This window comes from Alexandromys fortis, unplaced genomic scaffold (assembly GCF_014885135.2).
Source record: "Alexandromys fortis isolate MF-2015 unplaced genomic scaffold, M_Fortis_MF-2015_v1.1 scaffold_1, whole genome shotgun sequence".
Taxonomy (NCBI): Eukaryota; Metazoa; Chordata; class Mammalia; order Rodentia; family Cricetidae; genus Alexandromys; species Alexandromys fortis.
In genome coordinates, this window is record NW_026067927.1 from 4,821,734 (window position 1) to 4,830,481 (window position 8,748).

Consider the following 8,748-nt stretch of genomic DNA (forward strand, 5'->3'; position numbering starts at 1 on the left):
ATATATTTGGCTTAAGATCTGGCCATAGCTGTGCACACCTTTAATTTCAACACTCAGCATCCATCACCGAAGCTTTTGCTGCAGTCTGCTGATCTGGATGCAGAGCTCTCAGCTCCTTCTCCAGCATCTTGTCTGCCTGTGTGCTACCTTGCTACAACAATAATGGACTAAACCTCTGAATTACTGTGTAACTGCCAGGAGGCCATCATGTTAGTAAGCTGAGAGGGAAACTGAGGCAAGATGAAATTGTCCAGGCTGTCCTGGTCAGTCATGGCTGGTGTCATCTTTCAGATAGGGCTTTTGGTGTGTTACCCGGAAAAAGGGTTGTTTATGTACCAGATCGGCGCCGAACTATGCTACTGCCGTCATCGAGTACCTGGCAGTGGAAATCCTAGAACTGGCTGGAAATGCTGCCAGGGGCAGCAAAAAGGCTGGGCTAGCCCCCAGACACATCCTACTGGCTGTTGCCAATGATGAAAAGCTCAACCAGGCGCTGAAAGGAGTAACTAATCCCAGTGGGGGTGTCCTGCTTGGAATTCACCCCAAAGTACTGGCCAAAAAGCGAGGGACCAAAGGCAAATCAGAAATGATCCTCTCCCCAACCACAGAGAAAAGTGGAAGGACCCTATAAAATAAGAAATGGGATAAGCAATCCAAGGCCACCAAGTCACGGACGTCTAAGATGTCCAAAACAAATGACAATGATAAAGAACATCAAATTCTACCCAGGAAGATGGGCCAGCGGATGGCTTCACCATAGGGTGAAAAGGGCCAAGAAATAAACACCCCGACCCTGAATTGACCTCAGGACCAGGACTTGAAATCACACCAATCCCTGAACTTGTTATAGTGGTCAGGTTCTGAGCTCAAAATGCCACCAATCCCTGAGCTTGCCGCTTGCTCCAGAATCACACCACCAACATCCACCAATCCCAAGACATCATGGAAAGTGCTGCTACCCCCCCCCCCCTGAAATCCTATATAAGGTCTGTACCCTGTTCAGTTTGCTGCTTCTCACCAGAGGCACCCTCCCTCCTGGATTCTTCCTTCCCAATAAATCTCTTGAGGGAGGTTCGTTGCGATGTGACATTTTCACCAGAGCAGTGCCCAGCTATAACAACTTTCTCTGGAGCAGAGCAGAACCGGAACACTTTTACAGGGGAAAGTTTCCCTTCGGCGACCAGAGTTGTTACACACCTGCGGACCTGAGCAGAGCTGTAACCCTTCTCCAGAGCAGAGCCAGCTGAACTGTAACAACTGCTGGAGAAACCCTCCCCTGCAGGAGCAGAGTTGCCACACTTGCATTGGGGAAACCTTTCCCTGGAGCAGAGCTGTAAGCTGTTATGCTCACGGTTGGCTCTGTGGTACTCCTTGACTCCCGACTGCCCTTTTCTCAGATACATTTCCATCTGAGCTGCAATGCTTACATTCACCATCCTATCTTCTAAGAGCCTTGGTATAGGGGCAGAAGCTACATGACACCCTCAGTGACGTCAGCCACATTGGTTCCATGAGGGTAGAGGATGTCATCCACCAGATCCCAGCCGAAATCATCCTCCAAGAAGCCATAGGTAAAGCCTTGGAAATGGGTGGGGGTAAGGGGGAAGAGTTCTTAGAAACGGTAAAGAACTCCACAAATCTCAACGCCCTTTGAAAGTGGCTTAAGCGGCCGTCAGTCAGTTTGGTGAGCTCAGAGCCAAATTTGTCATCCGCTGTTACATCCCCTCATGGGGTACCAGCAAATGTGAGGAGATGGAAGAGGCCATCAAACTCTACCCTGTCGACAACTGAGAACAAGACGTTTAATTCCGTTGCCTTTACACTTTTCCCGGTGGGAGAAACTGCTTCCCAAACAGGTTGTCGCCCAGGTGACCCTCAAGGCCCTCTCAGCCCATTTGGACAACTCGAGCGTGTCCTCTCTGAAGAGCATTACTTCCTGCTCTCTGGCAGCGAGAATATCTGCCGGCCAAACTGTACACCAAGTAGCTCTCCGGTGGGGGACATAGGAGGATCGGTGTCACAGCACAAGGGCAGGGGTTTTTAATTTTAAAACGCTTGAGGAATAAAACACTCGAGGAAGGCTGGCATGGCAGGGAGGCAGAGGCACTGGGAACACGCTTGTCCGTCCTGCCTGCCTGGAGGAGGGGCTCAGCACCTTTTATATTCTTTACAAAAACCTCCCCTGCAATTAACCAGGTCTCCCCACCCCCTGAGTTTTCCTTCCAGTGTTTTTTCCCCCCTTTGCTTTAGAACTCTTAAACAAACCAACATAAAAATAGACCTTGTTTAGATTTATAGCATTGACTTTTACACACTCTTGCACGCATGTTAACCCTCTCAAATTTCTCAAGTCTTTGTTTCCTCCTTTTCTCCAAGTGAAAAGGATGTTGGCAGTCCCTTGGGCGTCCTGGCTGCCTCCCTCAGTGAATAGACGGGAAAACGGTTGTGCGGTGCTTTCCTCTTCGGTTGTACAGCCACCCCTCCCTGACCCCTAAAATATTTGTAACTACACCTAAAGAGTTTTTGCGTCTGGATTTTTGTTTGTTTGTTCGGTTTTGTTTTCAGAGAAAAAGAGAAATGAAAGGAAACAGTCACCCGTGTCTCTCCTGGCCCTTGGCCGTCACTGACCTGTTTCTTGCTTCTGTGAATTTTACTGTTTTATATTTCACAGTCAAGTGAGATCTTGCAATATTTCTTTTTCTGATAACATTCTTTTAAAGAAGAAAATTTCTTTATGTGTGTGAATGTTTGTCTGTGGGCCACATGCATGCCTGGTGCCCTTGGGGTTCAGAAGAGGGTATCAGATCCTCTGGGACTAGAGTGACGGACAGTTGTGAGCCTCCACGTAGGTGCTGGGAATTGAACTCAGGTCCTCTGGAAGAGCAGTCAGTGCTCTTAACCACTGAGCCATCTCTCCAGCCCCATCACATTTTTTTTTTTAATGCCAGGATTTGGTGACTGGATCAGTGTGGGTGGGTAAGGAAGCAGAGAAGTTGTCCATTTAGCAGTACCTGGATGTGGGAGTCGACCCGAGGAAGTCCAGAAAACACCGGAAGCTGTGTAGATCTGTAGGGTGAGAGGGAGAGGGTGGCAGAGACAATCTGAACTGTGGGACTTCTGGGCCACTTAAGGAGAGATGCCCTTAAGTAGTCGAAGATTGGAGGCATTAGCTTTCATTTCACACTTAGACAATTTGAGATTCAGAAGAGCAGTCACTTGCCCAGGGTTCACAGATCTCGCCTGCCTGCCTGGTGCTTGTTTGTTCTTCGCACATTGTGTTTGCCTTCTCACGGGTAAAGTGATTAATGAAGAATTCACCTGTAGAGTACAGCCATCCTCCAGACTGCACTGTGTGTAGCCCAGTTCTCATTCTGGTTCCCCTCCACTCTTAAGAAAGGATAGAATCTATATTCAAGGGACTCTTCATTTTTCTCCATTTTTTTTTTTTGTGGTGCTGGAAATTGAACAGGAAACCTGGCATGTTCTAGGCAAGCATTCTTACAGTCCTAACCCTAAGATAATATTACTTTAAAAATTTTAAAATCATAGACTGGGCATGATGGCACATGCCTTTAGTCCCAGCACTTGGGAGGCAGAAGCAGGTGGATCTCTGTGTTTGAGGCCAGCCCGGTCTATACCGTGAGCTCTAGAGTAGACAAGACCACATAGAGAGATTATGTCTCAATTTTAAAAAAAATCACACAGATATTTATTTAGCGTGTGTGCTTGTGCATGTGTCACGGTGCACGTGTGGCAGTCAGAGGAAAACTTGAAGTGATTTTCTACTTGCGTCATGTGGATCCCGGGATTAGAATTTATGCAGACAGTTTCTGTGGCAAGAACCTTTAACTTCTGAGGTATCCTGGGTCAACAATATTATTTTATTTTAGATTTCTTTAGCTTATGTGTATGTGTATTTTGCCTGCATGTAGGTATGTGCACCTCATGTGTGCCTGGTGCCCACAGAGGCCAGAAGAAGGGGGTGCTAGGCTCCTCTAGAACAAGAGGGATAGTTGCGGGTCACTAGGTGGGTACTGGGAACCAAACCTCGGTCCTCTGCAAGAGGTGCTTAACTGTTGAGCCATCTCTCCGGCTCTGACAATGCTATTTAAAAAACCTAGAGCTCTTCGGCTGCATATGATTGTTTAGCCCCTACCCCCTCCCTTTTTATGTGTCCCAGGGTGGCCTCAGAGTGGGTATGTAGCCAAGGATGATCTTGTACTTCTGATATTCCTGCTTCCACCTCCCGAGTAGTAGGATTATAGGCTTGAACCGCTGTGACTGGTTTTCTGGGTATTGGATTCTGGGCTTTGTGTGCGCTGGGCAAACACTCAACCTAGCTATGACCCCAGTCCCTTTGCTGCTATTTAAATAGGACAAGTCAAATGAAGAGAAGTCAAATAAATATTAAAAACACAAAAAGTTAAAACATAAACCCAGCATACCCCATGGGACAAAGAAACGGAAATGGTGATAAGGAGCCACTTGGACACTCAGAGGCAGAGACAGGTGGATCTCTGTGAGTTTGAGGTTTACAGAGGGAGTTTCAGGATAGGCCCCAAAGCTACAGAGAAACTGAAGGCGTAAGTCACGAACAATGCCACACCAGTTTGGAGTTATGATTAATAGGGTGGTATTTATTTAAAGGGGAAAAAACTTACAGATCACCGTCCCAGACAACAGGCCTCTGCGCAACCAGGAAGGGAGTCTAGTCACCAGCGGAGCAGGAAGTGAAGAGAGCTAGCGGAGGAAGTAGCCATTTTTTTTTTTTTTACAGGGAGAGAAACCACGCCCCAATGGGCTGGTATCTCAGCAGCTATTGGTTGGAGGGGTGGAAGGACCTCCCGCAACAAGAAACCCTGCATCAAAAAACCCAAACCCAAACCCAAACCCCCCAAAAAAACCTGGCAGGCATGGTAGCTGTCTGTAGTCACAGCACTTGGGAGACAGAGATGAGGGACTTATAGTCCACAGGTTTAGTCTATTATCATCATGGCAGGAAACATGGCCACATGCAGACAGACACGGTGCTGGAGAAGGAGCTGAGGATTCTATATCTTAATCTGCAGGCAGCAGGAGACTGTAAGCCACTCTGGGCATAGCTTGAGTATGTGCAACCTCAAAGTCTGCCTCCACAGTGACACTTCCTCCAACAAGGTCACACCTACTCCAACCAGGACACACTCCCTATGGGACAAGCTTCAAATGTATGAGTCTAAACAAGCCATTCCTATTCAAACCATCAAACATCCCTAAGAATTTTATATATTATGTAGTTGGAATCTTTTGTGGGACTGCTAACAAGCTCCCAAATAAAGACATGGAGACCTATTATTAATTATGAATACTCAGTCTTAGCTTTGGCTTGTCTCACTAGCTCTTTTAACTTAATTTAAGCAGTTTCTATTCATCTATGTTTTGCCTCAGGGCCTTTTGTCTTTCTTTCATTCTGTATGTCCCACTTTCCTGCTTCCTCTGTGTCTGTCTGGCCCCTGGCATCTCCCTGGTGTCTCTTTTTCTTTCTTTTTTTCCCTGAGCCTAAATTCCTCCTACTAACTCTTCCTGCCTGGAAGTCCTACCTATCCCTCCTCCCTCACGATTGGTTATTTAGCTATTTATTACACTAATCAGGTGCCTTAGGGAGGCAAGGTTTACACAATTAAAACAATACAACACATCTTTGCATAGTTAAACATATTTCATAACACTATCCTTTTAAAATATGTACTTTTTAGCTGGTGCTAGAGATTGAACCCAGAGCCACTGGCTCACTAGGGTAGGGCTCTACCATTGAGCTATAACCCAGTTCTACCATGACTTAAGATAGTTCTTTGGGTTTATTAATATATGCTTTAATGTTTAAAAATGATTCATTTTTTTATTGTTGTGGGTATTTTGCAACATGTGTGTATTATGTACCGCCTGCATGCAGTTTCTAAAGCAACCAAAAGATGGAGACAGATCCTCTGGGACTGGAGTTAGCAGATGGTTGTGAGTTGTCTTGTGGGTGCTGGGAATGGCACCTGGGTCCTCTGAAGAGTAGTTGAATACTTTTTGATTATAAGGTAGTACATGTGGCCAGCTAGATGGTTTGAGAGGTAAAGGTGCTTGCAGCCAAGTCCAATGACCTGTGTTCTCTCCCTGGAACCTGCGTGTGGAAAGCAAGAAGCAGTTCCTACAAGTGGCCCTTTGGTCTCTGTGCACATTGGCATGTGTACGCCCTCCAACCCACACACAGACAGCAAATGAATAAATAAATAAATAAATACAAAATGTATCCATTTTTGGTTGCCATAATTCATAGAAACTATATAATCTAATAAACTTAGATCATTTTTATCTAAGTAGTGGCCATTTCTAGTGTTAATTTTTTTCTTAAGAACTTCTACATATTAATTCTTTCTTGTAGAAAGAATATTCTACTTATTTTCACCCAACATTTTTTTTTTTTGCTTGGAGGAATGCTGGCAACTATTTTCAGTTTTTGCGTTTCTGAATATATTTTTATTTTTTAAAAGTATTTTTAGCATGTTTATTTTTTTTGCATGTGTGTATACACGCGTGGAGGTGCATGTGCCATGCTGTGCACCTGCAGGTCAGAGAACGACTTGCTGGAGTCAGTTCTCTTCTTCTACCATGTGGGCTCTGGGGATTGAACTCAGGCTTGGCAGCAAGTACCTTTGCCTGCTAAGTCATCTTGCAGGCTCTTTATTTCTTTAATTAAAAAAGCACATTGAGATGTAATTCACATAATATATAATTTTACTTCTTTGAAGTATACAATTCATTTTTAGTTTATTCTGTTCAATCACCATCCTAGTTAACTTTAGACCACTTAAGTTGTATTTATAATTATTATTATCTTTATTATTATTGTTATTTTGTGTGTGCACATGCTTGCATAATGTGTGGCTGGATGCCCATGCATGGCACACATGGATGTCAGAGGATCACTTTGCTGAGCTGGTTCTTTCCTTCCACCTTTACTTGGGACCTGGGACTTGAACTCAGGACTTGAGGCTTCCACAGTGAGTGTTCCACTGGCGGAACCATCTCATTTTCGTCACATCAAAAAGAAATCCATAGATAATTCTTCAGTTTTCACCCCTATTCCCTGAACCCCTCGATCTAAGAAGCCACTGCCCGCTTGCCCTGTCTTGGACACTCCCATCTTTACCTCTGTCTTCTTTCAAGCTGTCAAGGTTCATCTTTGCCAGCTTCCATTCATTTTAGCAAGATGCTTTTCTTGGTACAGAACTCTACTTGGCATTTTTCTCTTAGTGCTTTACAGATTCTGATGTATTGTTTTTTTCTCTTGCATTTATTACCAGTGAGGAATCTGCTGTCAGAGTTATCTTTGTTTCTTTCAGCACAACATGCATTTTTTTTTCCCTATTGAACTTAAAGAGTTTTCTTTTTACCCCTGGTGGGAATTACCTGATTATAGTATGACTTGATTTCTTTTAAAAAATTAAGATAAGCATTAATTAATTAATAAACATGTACGCTTGTACAGGCATGTATGTAGGCCAGAGGACAACTTTCAAGAGTTGGTTCTCACTTTTCACCTTGTGGAGGCGGCTGCCAGCCTTCCTACTCTGAGCTAATCGTCCCTCGGGCTTTCCATCCTGCCATAGGAGTGGGATCCAGATGCACCGTGCACCTGCTTTTCACCTGGGTTCTGGGCATGGAACTTGGCTAGTCAGTCAGGCTTGCACGGCTAGCCCTTCTGCTCGCTGATTTATTTTTACTACCTCCCCGTTTCTCCTTTTAAAATTCATGTCTTTTTTTTTGTGTTTGGGGTTCATCCGAATTTCTTGATATGTGGGTATGTGGCTTTCACTGAATTTGGAAGCAGTTTGGCCATGATTTCCTTATAGAGTAATGAAAGTTTGAGACCACACTGGACTACATGGTAACTTCCAAGCCAACCTGGGCTACATATTGAATATTTGGATTCCTACTCTTCTACTTCAAATATTCCAACCTCATATACATACACACATATGCATGCATACAATATATATACATATACAAATATAATATAAACATGCACACACAAATTCACATATATGCATACACACATGTATATTTATATAAGCATAACATACATACATCATATACACATATGCATATAAATACACATACATACACACATGTATATATACATATGCAAATATATACAATACACACATTCACACATATGCACATAGACTTAAATATATATGCATATACACACATGGACACATATATGTAAATATACAGATAAACACATGTAAACATATACATACACATATAAATACTTATGTACACAGTGTAAATGCATATACATACATATACTCATATGCATATACACACATGCTCACACATACATATACATACACATAGTGCATATGCATACACATAGATACACACACACACACTCATTTAACTACCTGAATTTGTCCTACATTTTACTGATTTACTGATTGTTGGGGGGTGTTTCTGTCCTGCAGCAGCTCCCAAATAACCACTCAGAGACTTAATGTTAATTATAAATCCTCACTTGATGACTCAGGTTTGTTACTAACTCTTTTTTTTTTAAACTTTTTTTTAATATTTATTTATTATGTGTACAATATTCTGTCTGTGTGTATGTCTGCAGGCCAGAAGAGGGCACCAGACCTCATTACAGATGGTTGTGAGCCACCATGTGGTTGCTGGGAATTGAACTCAGGACCTTTGGAAGAGCAGGCAATGCTCTTAACC

At 43.6% G+C, this 8,748-nt stretch overlaps 1 pseudogene; it reads left to right on the top strand.

Moving 5' to 3' along the window:
• The window catches only part of LOC126503049 (uncharacterized), a 42,881-nt pseudogene that overhangs the window by 21,030 nt on the left and 13,103 nt on the right, over positions 1–8,748 (top strand).